At 40.0% G+C, this 15,159-nt stretch overlaps 1 long non-coding RNA gene across 2 annotated transcripts in view; it reads left to right on the top strand.

Annotated features, from left to right (window-relative positions):
- LOC125160447 (uncharacterized) overlaps positions 1–14,720 on the top strand; it is a 32,959-nt gene extending 18,239 nt beyond the window's left edge. The window contains exons 3-4 of one of the 2 annotated variants that reach the window (XR_007150257.1): positions 11,173–11,224; positions 13,233–14,720. This is a non-coding gene — a long non-coding RNA (uncharacterized LOC125160447). Of the gene's footprint in view, positions 1–11,172; positions 11,356–13,232 lie in introns of those variants that run through there. The other variant, XR_007150256.1, reaches the window with a different exon arrangement.
- The last annotated feature ends 439 nt before the right edge of the window (positions 14,721–15,159 follow it).

Here is a 15,159-nt window from a genome sequence, read left to right as displayed (position 1 = left end):
TTTTTTTTTCAAGCGGTATGTGCATGTAATGAGATGTACGAATATTAGGTTGCCATTTGCTGCATTTGGACAAATGTAGATACCTCTGTAACCTAAACCCCTATTGAAACAGAGAACATTACTGTCACTCCAGAAAATTTCCTCATGCTTCTTTCCAGGTGATCCTCACTCACCTTGCCCCTTCCGCCAGGCAACCACTGTGCTAATATTTTACCACCACAAATTAGTTTAACCTGTTTTAGAACTTCATATAGATGGAATTATAAAGTATATGCCTTTATGGGCAAGACTTCTTTTACTCAGCATAGTGTTGAGATTCACCCATTTTTTAATTATTGTGTGAACCAATAATTAGTTCCTTTTTACTGCTGAATGGTATTCTACTATATGACTGTACCAGTTGGTTTATCCGTTCTTCTATTGATGAAACCTGAGTGTTTTTCACATTTGGCCATGATGAATAAAGCTGCTATGAGCACTTTTGTACAAGTGTTGTGAATATTATTTTTCTTTGCCTTGGGTAAGTATTTAGGAATGTAATTGCTGAGCCATAGGTGTATACTTAATATTATAAGCAAATACCAGACCCGTTTCTAAAATTGTGCCATTTCGCACTTCTGTCAGCAACGTATGAGGTTTGGTTGCTCCACGTTCTTGCCAACATTTAGTGTTGTCAGTCTTCGGAATTTTACCTATTTTGGTGGGTACACAGTGAACACATTGTGGCATTCATTGGCATTTCCTGATGACTAATGATGTTCAGTACTTTTGACATGCTTACTGGCCATTTATAGCCCTATCTTTGTGAAATGTCTGTTTAAATCTTTGTCCGCTTTTTAATTAGGTGGTTTGTTTATTTATTTATTTATTTTTGAGCCGTAGTTCTGTGTGTAACCTGGATACCAGTCTTTTGTCTTGTATGTTTGTGAACCCATTTCTTCTTTGATTTCATCCATCTTGGTGTCCATGCTGTAGCATAATTGAACCGGTATATTGTCTCCATAGCTTGTCCAAGACCCTTATAAGTTTTTAAAATAAATACCTGCTATATTTTTCTTTAATGCCATAGGAAGGCAATGGTGGACTCCTGAAAACTGTTGAATGTCAGGAACTAGTTTTTCTATTTGCCCTTCAGTGGCTTATTTTCAGGATGGAAATTAGCACTTTCTTAGTTTACTTTGAAAAACAGTTTCAGGGGCGCCTGGCTGGCTCAGTTGGAAGAGCATGTGACTCTTAATCTTGGGGTCATGAGTTTGAGCCCCATATAGAAAGTGAAGATTATTTATAAATTTTTTTTCAACGTTTTTTATTTATTTTTGGGACAGAGAGAGACAGAGCATGAACGGGGGAGGGGCAGAGAGAGAGGGAGACACAGAATCGGAAACAGGCTCCAGGCTCTGAGCCATCAGCCCAGAGCCTGACGCGGGGCTCGAACTCACGGACCGCGAGATCGTGACCTGGCTGAAGTCGGACGCTTAACCGACTGCGCCACCCAGGCGCCCCATAGAAAGTGAAGATTATTTAAAGAAATAAAAAAAAATAAAAAATAGTTTCATCTAGTAACCTTCCTATTTATAAAGTGATACAAAATGAAACAAATCTATGAATAATTATAAATCTAAGAAAACAAAACAGCAATGGAACAGGATAGAGAGCCCAAAATAAACCCACTCATATATGGTCAATTAATCTATGACAATGGAGGCAAGAATATTCAATGGGAAAAAGAATATTTAATAAATGCTGCTGGGAAAATTGTACAGCTACATACAAAAGAATGAAACTAGACCACTTTCTTACACCATACACAATAATAAACTCAAAATGGATGATAAATCTAAATGTGAGACCTGAAACCATTAAACTCCTAAAAGAAAGAAAAGACACATTATCCTTAGAAACATGTTTATGGATATGTCTCCTCAGGGAAGAGAAACAAAACCAAAAATAAACTATTGGGACTACACCAAAATAAAAGTTGGGTTTTTTTGTTTGTTTGTTTTTTTTTTTTTTTTGTTTTTTTTCCCCCCATAGCAGAGGAAACCATCAACAAAACAAAAAGCAACCTAATAAATGAGAGAAGATATTTGCAAGTGATATATCCGATTAGGGGTTATCATTCAAAATATATAAGGAACTTACACATGTCAACACCAAAATAAATAAATAAATAAATAAATAAATAAGCAATCCAATGAAAAAATGGGCAGAGGACCTCAATAGACATTTTTCCAAAAAAGACATACAAATGACCAACAGACATGAAAAGATGCTTAACATCACTAATCAGGGAAATACAAATCAAAACAACAATGAGGTACCACTTCACACCTGTCAGAAGCCAGTATCAAAAAGACAAGAAATAACAGGTGTTGGTGGGGATGTGGAGAAAAGCGAACACTCATGCGTTGTTGGTGAGATGTAAATTTATGGCAACCACTGAAGAAAACAGTATGGAGGTTGCTCAGAAAATTAAAAGTAGAAATACTCTATGATCCAGTAATTCCACTACTGGGTGTTTACCCAAAGGAAAAAAAAACCACTAAATTGAAAAGATATATGCACCCCTATGTTTACTGGAGCATTATTTACAATAACCTAGATATGGAAGCAACTCAAGTGCCTATCAATAGATGAATGCATGAAGAAGTGGCACACATACATATAACGGAACGTTGCTTTGCCATCAAAAAGAATGAGATCTTGCTATTTGCAGCGACATGAATAGACCTAGAGGATATTATGCTAAGGGAAAGAGAAAGATGAATACCATGTGATTTCACTTATATGTGGAATCTAAGAGCCAAAACAAGGAAACAAAGAAACAAAGAAACAGACTCTTAAATACAGAAAAAAAAAAACAAAACAAAACTGGTGGTTGCTAGAGGGGAGATGGTGAGAGATGGGTGGGAGAAATAGATAAGGGGGATTAAAAGGTACAAACTTCCAGCAGTGCCTGGGTGCTCAGTGGGTTAAGCATCTGACTTCAACTCAGGTCATGATCTTACAGTTCACGAGTTCCGCAGTGAGCTCTGCGCTGACAGTGTGGAACCTGCTTGGGATTCTCTCTCTCCCTCTCTCTCTCTCTCTCCCTCTGCCCCTCCCCTGCTCACACGTGCTCAAACTCTCTAAATAAATAAATAAACTTAAAAAAAAAAGGCAAGATGTTAGTGAAAATCTTGGAGACTGTAAGTACTTTTGCATCATGCATTGCTACATTGTAATACAAAAGATTGGCAACAATTCGAACAAACTGTTTCAGCCATCCAGTGGAACACTTACCCCTTCTCTACCTCCTACTGGATGTGTCACCTGTGTTGTTTTATGTTTTCCTTTATGATTTCATAACCAAAGGGCTCTATAAATGGAAATAACTTTGGGATCATCTGGTTCTATCCCTTCATTTTACAGATATTAAATATTATGTCTCAAACAATAGAACTTTGAACAGTTTGAGGAGTTACTATTATATATGGGACTAGACATAGATCTACTGATTGAATAATCTTTTAGTTTCATGTTTTTTCTTCTGTTGTCCAGCCCTATGGGTTTTTGCTTTAAGATGACACTTGCATTTACCCCTTCTTTTCTACTGCCTTTACCAATATAATCTCTAATGTTATCTAAACTGGATTGTCACTCAAATTTAATCTATTTCCTTCAGGTCCATCCTGCACTCTTTTGTCTCACTGACTTTCCTAATATAGACCTTTCGACAGGCACTCTTCAGGAACTTCAGTGGCTGCTGTTGAATCAGGTCCTAAATTCTCAAGGATCTTTCATACCCTACTCCCACTCTTCTCTTCATCCTTATTTCCCATTCTCCCCAACCTGCACCTGCTCATCAGGTGGTCCCCCCATTCCCTGGCTGCACGTGAACTCCTATTGTAGTTCCTTTGTTAGTCTCCTATTCTGGTAACTCCCACTCCCACCCCTTCTCTCCAGTTAGTCACTGACATACAGCTCATAGTTCAAAATACAGCTCAAGCTCCATCCACCTTCCCCATGAAACATTTTCTAATTTCACAACTGCAATGATTTCTCACCCATGAATATACACTGCAACATCCCACTTAGCAATTGACCTGTGTACTAGCCTCCATGAGAGATAAAACCCCAAATCTCAGTGGCTTAACATCATAAAAGTAAACTTCTTGTTCAGTGATGATAATGTATTTGTGTATTGTAAGTATTTGTGTATGGTTGATCGTGGTGATGGGAGCACTATGCTTGTTACAGCCATTTAGGAACCAAGGGTGATGGAGCCTCTGCTCTCTTTATTTATGTATTTTTTAGTTTTTTTTATTTTATTCGTTCTTTTTTTAATTCATTCATATTTTATTCAACGTGGGGCTTGAACTCACAACCTGAGACCCAGACTTGAGCAGAGATCAAGAGTGGGACGCTTGCCCAACTGAGCCACCCAGGTGCCCCAAGGCTCTGCCATCTTTAATACAAAGCTCCCAGAGTTACTTTGGGTCAGGTTATGATCTCACAGTTCATGGGATCAAGCCCCGCATTGGCCTCTGCATGACAGTGTGGAGCCTGCTTAAAATTCTCTCTCTCCCTCTTTCTCTGCCCCTTCCCAGCTCTCTCTCTCAAAATAAACAAACTTAAAAAAAATTAAGAGATATGTCTAAACTGTAGTGTTTGGATCTTGATTTGAACAAACGAATTGTTTTTTAAAATGGGAGAAACTTGTTTACTAACTGGATTATTTAATGCTAACAAGAAATAACTTATTACTTAAGTGAGATACAGTATTGTGGGGTTTTTTAGGCCTTTTTTATTAGCAATACAAATGGAAATATTTACATGTGAAACAAGATGACATTTGTGTTTAGTTTCACGAATGAGAGAGAAGTGAGGCATATAGATGAAACAAAACTGGTCATGAATCAGTCATTGTTGAAGCCAGGAGATATGTACATGGGATTTCATTACAAATATTCACCCTGTTTTTTGTGTATATGTCAATTTTTCTATAACAGAAAAGATTTAGGAAGAGAAAGAGAAACGAGGTGCACCAACTAAAATATTTTATTTTATTAAAAATATTTTTTAATGTTTATTTTTGACAGAGAGAACATGAGTGAGGAATGGGCAGAGAGAGAGGGAGACACAGAATCTGAAGCAGGCTCCAGGCTCTGAGCTACCAACACAGAGCCCGACGCAGGGCTCAAACTCACAAACAGTGAGATCATGACCTGAGCTGAAGTCAGATGCTTAACCGACTGAGCCACCCAGGTGCCCCAACAATATTATTCTTCTTAAATTGAATAGAATCCAGTTGCATTTCACTTTCTGTGTGTGAAGAATACATTGCAAATGTGTTCTTAAAAAAGTTCCCTGGCACGGTTTACCTAGTAGTACCAGTGTAGTCACACACAGTTATATATGAAGGGTAGAGTTGCAAGACAGGTTCTAAGTAGTTTTTTTGTTTGTTTTTTACTTTTGCTATGGAAATTTGTAAATATACACAGAATAGAGAGAATAGTACAATGAATTCTTATGTACCCATCACTCAGTCCCAATGTCCATTAACCTAAAGCCAGTCCTATTCTATTCTTTCCCTCATTCACTCCCCCTTTTATATTACTTTGAAACACATTACCTCATATCATGTCATCTTTAGGTACCTGAAGCATATTTCCCTAGAAGAAATGAACATTTCACAAAATAATCACCGGATCATCACACCTAAAATTCGTTAATATAATTAAATAGGCAGTTGGTATTCAATTTTCCTGTTGCTGTGTATACATCAGCTTTTTTAGTTCTTTTTTTGAATCGGGATCTAATCTCTCACATTGTGATTATTTCTCCTTCAATCTGTATATTACTTTTCTCTTTATTCAGATTTAAGAAGACAGATTATTTTTGACCTGTAGCTTTCCTCATAGTCTGGATTCTGCTGCTTACATTGCTGTAGTGTAGTTGCAAGTCAGATTTAAATATTAAAGAAAGTGTTCATGCACATTATGGCCAGGTTTCACCCAATGTGGTGGTATTATTTTCGGCCCTGGTGATAACAGCTAGAGGTCAGGGGAGGCAGCCTTGCTGGTGGATCCCAGCTGGCTGTGAGCACCCTGTGACTGGCTGAGGTGTGCTTGTCAGGCTGAGAAAGCTTGTCTCCTGCCCCAGGCCCTTCCTGCTCTCTAAACTCCATTGGGCCTCTTGTTATGGATACAGTGTCAGACCATCCTCTACTTTTCCTTCAAGGAGCGGGTAACAATTTGTAAATGTAGTGGGCTTCCCCAGTTTATATTCCGAAAAGTCAGGAGTGCATGAATGTGACTTTGAATTCTAAAGAACACGTAAACCATGGTTTCCAGCTAGGAACGGGATGACACAGACTTGACAGTTTGTGATAATCATTTCCACATTGGAACTTTGTCTCTTGTGACTAAACACCAAGTTACATTTACTTTTTCTTCCCCTTCTTTTCTCCCTGGGGAGGACAAAGCTCCTGGGCCAAGGTCATCCTGTATATATGCGGGTCTTTACTCAGCCCTCACCTGTAACTGAGAGGCTGAGGCTATGTCTTCGTTTTGCATTCATCCTGATTTCACAGATCTGTAAAATCTTTGTGCCGCATCTATCCTCCAAACAGACAAGGAGAGGAGATTGAGAGGAGCCAAGAGTGGAGCACAGATGCCAACGGGTGCCAAGAAGAAGCACCGGCACCCGGTCCCCTACGGGGCAAAACCAAGGGAGGTCATTGCAATATCTGGATTTACTTAGATGAATCTCAAGTTTGGAATAGCACCCAGCCAATAGGATGCCTGGGTAACAAGGACTGAGTAAGTTTTGGCAGATGGTCTGAGTGAGGGCAGCATTCTAGAATACTGCACATGTCAGAGTGGTGTGAGGAAATTGCTGAGAGGTTTTAAGCCCCTGAAGGATTTGAGGGTGGTGGCAAAATGCCCATGCAACCAGGGGAGACTTTGTGTGCGAACCTTGAGGCTGGAAGCAATGGTGGGGACCATGGACACCACCAGTGGATGCCATATACCACTTGCGATAGACTGTACCTCAGCTCATGTATGTGACCCACCAACGACCATGTGGACAACCACACTACAGAGGCCCCTCATGCACCGATGCTGCAGGGTAGTTAGGGTTCCTGGGGAAGTTGCTAATCCTCAAAAAAAAGGGAAACAGAAGGGGAAGGAAAACTTTGAATCAGAATGAATATTTACTAGTTTTAAATGGAAAGATACTGAGTTATCTTCAAGTGGCAAGACTGAGCTCATTTTCCTTCCATCAGCAGAAAGGGGACTCAAGAGCTAAGTTGGAAGAAAAAGATAAAGGCACATTCCAGCACATCTGGGCTGTGACTATAAATTTTAAACTCACTACACAACCCACATTTATGTGTTTATTTTTAAATGTCTATCTGCACTGTATTAAAAGTTTCATGAGGGGCGCCTGGGTGGCTCAGTCGGTTAAGCATCCAACTTCGGCTCAGGTCATGATCTCGCGGTCCATGAGTTCGAGCCCCGCGTCGGGCTCTGTGCTGACAGCTCAGAGCCTGGAGCCTGTTTCGGATTCTGTGTCTCCCTCTCTCTGACCCTCCCCCGTTCATGCTCTGTCTCTCTCTGTCTCAAAAATAAACGTTAAAAAAAAAATTTTTTTTAAAGTTTCATGAGGGCACAGACCATTTCTTTTGTGTTGTGTATTCTTAACACCTAACCCAGTGATTAGCCTTGACAGACACTGAAGAAGGAGTTGTTGAATGAATATTGGACCCACACACCAGAGCTACTTCCACAGTACTTAATACAGAGCAAGCTCATGATAGATGATCTTTTCCCTTCGTTCCTAAAGGAATATATATTTCTTTGGGGACAGTCGATCTTTCTGTTGAAATCCAGTTCTAACTTGAGTGGCTCTGAAGGTAAATCAGCTATGTTGTTTTTTATGGGAGCTATTTAAGAAACTGACGTCCTAGTGTTTGTCTTCTCTGACCTTATTCTGTATCCAAAGGGTATATTGGATACAGCAGTAGCCATACCTGCAGATGCTCAGGGTTATTATGTGGAAGATGCTGATAGTAGTGATTGCCCCACCACCCACACAGTCCTGGCCCCTTGATTCCAAAACACTCTCTCCTTTTGCTTCCCAGCCTCAGATCCAGTCTGTTCTCATTCGCCTCTCCTTTTTCTGTGCCAACGCTCTTGTCTGCCCTTCCCCATTCACACCCCTGATCTTCACCCCTCTCAGGGCAGAACTCCTACCTAGCCAGCAGCCATATGTTTTGGATGGTTCTCATTTCACGTAGAGTCATCTCTGGAAAAACCAAAAGGGAATTTTATTAAAAGATGTCAATGTGCAATTTATTATCTATATCTTTAAACCATTAATTTGTATTCCACTTTATTTATAAAAGTATTTGAGGTAAGTAAGTATATCTTAATAAAACATGTGTTGTAAATAAATTCACTAACAAGTAAAAAAAATCTGTGAGCTCTGATTTTGACTTGGAAAATAGGGACCCCATAGTCCAGTATTTCCTGAACTTTCCTGGTAAGAATTACCTTGCTGCTGGGGCACCTGGGTGGCTCAGTCGGTTAAGCATCCAACTTCGGCTCAGGTCATGATCTTGCAGTCTGTGAGTTCGAGCCCCGTATTGGGCTCTGTGTTGACAGCTCAGAGCCTGGAGCCTGCTTTGGATTCTGTGTCTCCCTCTCTCTCTCTCTGTCCCTCCCCTGCTTATGCTCTCTCTCTCTCTCTCTCTCTCTCTCTCTCTCAAAAATAAATAAAGACTAAAAAAAAAAAGAAGAATTACCTTGCTGCTTGTTAAATACAGATTTCCTCAGCTCTTCCCCTCAAGACTGATTGAGTGGGCCTGATTTTTTTTTCTTATGCTTTAGGCAATTCTTTTCATTTGATAACTTGAATAAAAATCGCCAATGTAGCAGGGATAGGGAGGATGAAAACTCATGAGGAATAGGGACATAAGTTTGTGGGGAGGGACAGAGACCTTTCTGAGTGAAAAGGAATTTGATTCAGCAGGGTTATTTTTTTAATAGTCTTTTTTTTAACTGTTTTTTTTTTTGTTTCTGAGGTTTTTTTTGTTTGTTTTTTGGGGTTGTTTTTAGTAAACTTTACCCCCAACATGAGGTTCAAACTCATGACCCCATGATCAAGAGTCACATGCTCTACTGACTGAGCCAGCCAGGTGCCCACACACTCTTTTTTCTTTTCCCAGTATGAATATATCTGTGTGAATGCTGATAATCAAAAGCACTCATGGCATTATGGAAAGATCGATGGTGGCAAATTATACTGAACTATCAAAGTTAAAAAAATAAACCGAAAATGTTGGTCAAGCTGTGTCAGGTAGTACCAATTACTTTTCTTTTCAATGATCTCCTTACTGTTGTGTCTTATTATCTTGCTGCACAATTAGGTAGAACATCAAATGTGTCCGATTAAGTAAGCTGTACGTTTTAACTTGATTAGAAGAGTAACTTGCCTCCCTGTGAATACCTATTTATATCTTTATATATGCCATCTTCGTAGGTTTTCATGTATGAGCATGTTACCTTCTCGATTTTAAAATATTAGAAGGAACAGTGCATAGATAAGATCTTTCTTTATTCTTATTTTCTGAAATTTCAGGCAAACCCCTGTTGGATCAGTAAGTCACCCACTTTATAGTCTGTATCTTTTGAGAATTTTGTTCTTTTCCGCTCCATCCCCTTCTTGAATAGAATTCCACACTTCAAAAGTTACTCCACTTGGTGAAGAACAGCACTTACAGGAAGGGAAACCCAGGGAAATCCTGAAGTTTTGTCCTTTGAGAGCTCCACCCTCTGAAGGCTCCGTCACCCTTCATTCCCTACAGTCTCAGGTTCACTGGGAGGGAGCTTCTGGGGAGGAGAGCCTCCAGGGAGGTTGGCAGGTATGAAGGGCAGGGATGAGATTGGGGGAACTGGGACGCTGGGATGGGCTGCAGCTTCTGGAAGACCTCAGATGCTAGGGATATGTGAGGGCCTTGTGGAAGCTGACAGTCTGGAGACTTCCTGTCATCGTGTCCATTGCTTAGACGGTGAGATTATTAAAACCAGTAATTCCTAAAGTCGCAGTTTCTGTAATAGGAATCTCTTTTTTTAAAAGTTATTTATTTATTTTGAGAGGTGGGGCAGGGCAGACAGAGCGGGAAAGAGAGAATTGCAAGCAGGCTCCACAGTGTCAGCACAGAGCCCGACGCAGTGCTTGATCTCACAAATCATGAGATCATGACTTGAGCCGAAATCAAGAGTCAGATGCTTAACTGACTGAGCCACCCAGGTGCCCCAATAGGAATCTCTTAAGAAAACAGTACCATGTGAAAGGCATTGCATAGTGCAGAGTTTGAGGCCCTTGTATTCTCCTCTCCACTTTCATGTCAGCAGTCTGGCTTCTGGTCAGGAACAGCATATTTTCTAAGCCTGTTGCACTGAAAGCTATTGTCATTCAGAAAAATTCCCGGTACCTTAGTACTTCCCAAATGTTGGGTACTTTTAGAGGTTTGCAGCTGTGCAATTATGACTATTAGTTTAATACTACCCCGCCTGCACCCTACACCCTGTCTGCTTTTATGCAAATAACAACGTGGTGCGGGCTGATCAGGTACTGATTGAATGCAGCATAGACCTTGATCATATTATTCAGGAAGGTTAAATTTTGGTTTCATAGACTCACACTGCTGCTGCCCACATTTACCACTGTCATCATTTCCTCTCTTCAGATGTCCCTACAGAGTTTGGGACATCACTGAAGAATGGAAAAATAATGCCTTCAGAGTTTCCCACAACACATTTTCATGAATCAAAGGAAAATGGCATTGATAGGAGAGGCAGATTGTATTAGAATTATTTGGGCCCTTAGCTGGATTTCCTTCTGGGCTGGATTTCAGTCCCTTCCTCTGTGTCTGCCTATCCATCTGTGAAGAGGGGATAATTACACCTGTTCCTCATTTGCCTCAGAGGGATGGTACAAAGATTCATTTAAAAAGTCTGTAAAGTTTTTTGAGCACGAAAGAGTTATAAAAAAATATACTGTCACGTCAGTGGTCCTGACAAATATCTGAAATCACTTAATCTGAATCACTGAAAGTGATTTCAGTCATCAATGTAGAGAGGAATACACATTTTTCACATACTCTGTGTGTTTTTTCCCAAGGTGTGTATGTCTAAGAGGAGAGAGTTTGGAGAACAGATCATCAGCCACAAAGGTAAGTTTTAAATAATCCACTTTCTTTTAACTAACTGTGTTCAGGCTTGAAGCTAAAGGAGATGAGCCAAAGAAATGACATGAAAAAAAACCCAGCAATCCTCAGCTGCACTGTGCAGACTCTAATATTTTTCTGGCCTATAATAAAAAATGACCATCTGAGTCAGAAAAGATTTCTTCAGGTCAGAAATGCTTCTTTCTGTTTTTTTGTTTTGTTTTGTTTTGTTTTGTGTAAGTTCTGGTGTAAATCTTTGCAAATCACCTGGACCTTTTTTTATTAAGTTTTTATTTCAATTCTAATATAGTTAACAGTGTTACATTAGTTTTAGGTGTACAAATAGTGATTCAACAATTCTATACATTACTCACTGCTTCTCATGGTAAGCGTACTCTTAATTCATCTGGACCTTATTTATTTTTTTATTTTTATTTTTAATTTTTTAATTAAGTTTTTAATTTTAATTCCAGTATAGTAAACATACAGTGTCTTATTAGTTTCAGGTATACAATATAGTGATTCAACAATTATGTACATTACTCAGTGCTCATCATAAGTGTATCCTTTAATCCCCATCACCTATCCCCAACCCCATCCCCCGACCCAACTCTACTCTGGTAACCCTCAGTTCTCTATAGTTAAGAGTCTGTTTCTTGGTTTCTCTCTCTCCCTCTCTCTCTTCCTAGAGTGGCTGCACCAGTTTGCATTCCCACTAACAGTGTGTGAGTGTTCCCTTTTCTCCACATCCTTGTCAACACTTGTTTCTTCAGTTTTTGATTTTAGCCATTCTGACAGGTCTGAGGTGATATCTCATTGTAGTTTTGATTTGTATTTCCCTGATGATGAGTGATATTGAATATCTCTTTATGCATCTGTTGGCCATCTAAAAGTCCTCTTCAGAGAAATGTCTGTTCATGTCTTCTGCCTATTTTTTAATTGGATTATTTGGTTTGGTGGTGTTGAGTTTTATAAGTTCTTTATATATTTTGGATACTAACCCTTTATCAGATATGTCATTTGCAAATATTTTCTCCCATTCTGTAGATTGCCTTTTAATTTTGTTGATTGTTTACTTTGCTGTGCAGAGTAAACACATTGTTTACTTTGCTTCTTATTTTTTTGTAATTTTTTATTTTATTTTATTTTGTATTTGTTTATTTTTTAATTTACATCCAACTTAGCATATATTGCAATAATGATTTCAGGAGTAAATTCTGGTGATTCATCCCCTATGTATAACACCCATTGTTCATCCAAACAAGTGTCTTCCTTAATGCCCCTTACCCATTTAGCCCATTCCCCCCCACCCACAACCCCTCCAGCAACCCTCAGTTTGTTCTCTGTATTTAAGGGGCTCTTATGTTTTGTCCCCCTCCTTGCTTTTATATTATTTTTGTTTCCCTTCCCTTATGTTCATCTGTTTTGTATCTTAAATTCACCTGAACCTTTTTAAAAAAATTTTTTTAATGTTTATTTTTGACAGAGAGACAGAGCATGAGTGGGGGAGGGGCAGAGAGAGGGGGAGACATAGAATCTGAAGCAGGCTCCAGGCTCTAAGCGGTCAGCACAGAGCCTACGCGGGGTTCGAACTCACAGACCGCGAGATCATGACCTGAGCCGAAGTCAGACGCTCAACCGACTGAGCCACCCAGGCGCTCTACACCTGGACCTTTTTAAATGATAAGTTTTCCTAAAGATTTGAAAAGTCAGTTGACACGTATACTTTAATTTTTTTCAATGTCAATTGACATCACCCCTAAAATTTCAATTGTCAATTATGTTAGAGGCATGGCTATCACAGATATATAGGAAACACTAGTTTCTTCCAAAAATATCAATTTACCTATTATTAAATTTTCATTGTCTTTCAAGGAGGTGAGTAACAGCTGTTTCCTGAAAATTGCTAAAATTGCATCAACAGCATGGGAAACAGAGTGAGGAAAAGTACAACAAATAGCTATAAACTCCCAAATGCAAATGAACTGATTCCTGTTTTTTTTATGTTCCACAGCACTCAACCCTGATCTCCCATTATGAAAATGAACAACAAATGTTTGTTAAATGCCTGCTATGTGTGGGAATAGTCATTTTCCTAGACTAGCGACATCAGCATCACCTGAGAGCTTGTTAGAAATTCAAATAGGAAGCTTTGGGATTGGAGCCCAGCAATCCGTGTTTTAACAAGCCCTCCAGGAGATTCCCATACATATTAAAGGTGTCATTTAGAACTGGAATTTCACTGGGTAATGGTAAGGTGGGGACTGGGCTGGGCATCCTGTGGGCAGCATGGGGTAGTGGCTGAGCACAGAGCTCATTCCTCTGACTCCTTAGGGGGTGCACCTCTCGCCACCTCAGGACTTGCATTTGGGGAGAGGAATCATTCTTCTCTGGGAGTCAGATCTCATTCCAGATAAAATGCTCAAATCGGAGATATTCCAATTTGTGGTTAATACTGTGTGCCGGGAAAACAAAGCTGTTCTCTATTGCTGTCATGACATTCGCTTATGGAGCAGGAGGAGGGACCTAAGAAGGAGGGAAAGGGGACAAGAGAGCCTGAAAAAGATTTGATCCCTACCATTACCATGTGTCCTTCCCACTACCCTGTCCCACAACTCTTTCCCCATTTGCCTCTTGACCTCCCTGGGTCCGGCATGCTCTCCAGTGAATTTTGGGAGAGCTGAAACAGTGAAGGGGAGCTATGTACTAGAGATGGTGTAGAGAGGGAGGATGCCCCAGGCCAGTCCCTGCCTCACCCTTTAACCAACAAGATTCTGATTCCAAGGGCAAGTTGCACCTTCACTAACCAGAGCTATAACAGTATTCAACCCCACTTCCTTCTGCTTTTTTTTTTTGGGGGGGGGGTTGCAGAAAGCAATTCCTGGAAATAGAACTTGTCTTTCACTTCAACAGGATGTAACTCTGATGTACATTCCAATGTCAGCTGTTGGTGACCCAGCCCTCAATAGGAAGGCCAGCCCATCCCTACACTAGTCCTTGGCTGAGAGTGCGTGACTGCTTCCCAACTTCCTGAGGGGCACAGAGCTTGTCACTCCTCCGCACACAGTCTCAGTAGTCAGATTTAGGGACCAGTCATGCTTGGAATCAGTATTCCCAGCAAGAAAGCTTTCCTTTTGGAAATTTTTGATCTTTGCATCATCAAAGAGACTGGGAGAGAGCAGTCTTTAATTTTTACTTATGGCTTGAAATTATTATGTAAATATATGAAAGAGGGGAAACTGAGTGGACTCAGTCACTAGACATCTGAGTCTTTATTTCAAAATCAATTTTTTGCAAGATGACTACTCAGCTACATACATTGAAAGAGACTAGTGACCCAAGGACAGAAGACAGAAGGGTTGGTTTATCTGGGTTCCATATAATCCATATGCAAGGAGATAGATTTGTCTAACACTGAAAAAACCTCAACTAAGTCATTTAAAAAAAATTTTTTTTAATGTTTATTTATTTTTGAGACAGAGACAGAACATGAATGGGGGAGGGGCAGAGAAAGAGGGAGACACAGAATCGGAAGCAGGCTCCAGGCTCTGAGCCATCAGCCCAGAGCCTGACACGGGGCTCAAACTCACGAACCGTGAGATCGTGACCTGAGCCGAAGTTGGACGCTCAACCGAATGAGCCACCCAGGCGCCCCAACTAAGTCATTTTAAAGCAAATACTAGCAACATTGCTTGAATCTTATATTAACTAGAGGGGTTTAACTATCCCCAAAGAACTATCAGGCATTTATCCAGTGGACTGTGGATAAACCTACAGTTTGTTTTTTGAGACAGGGGGAGGGGGGATTGAGGATTAGAAGTAAATTGGTGTTTTTAAAAAGTCCCTAATATTCCTTAATCCTCAATTCCATTTTTCTGGGTTTCTTTGTACAGCATATCTATGTAGGGTATCTTTGTTAAAATTCTGGTGTTTCTTTGGTT

The sequence above is a fragment of the Prionailurus viverrinus genome, chromosome A2, assembly GCF_022837055.1.
Source record: "Prionailurus viverrinus isolate Anna chromosome A2, UM_Priviv_1.0, whole genome shotgun sequence".
Lineage (NCBI taxonomy): Eukaryota > Metazoa > Chordata > Mammalia > Carnivora > Felidae > Prionailurus > Prionailurus viverrinus.
This window is presented reverse-complemented; position numbering and strand designations above follow the sequence as displayed.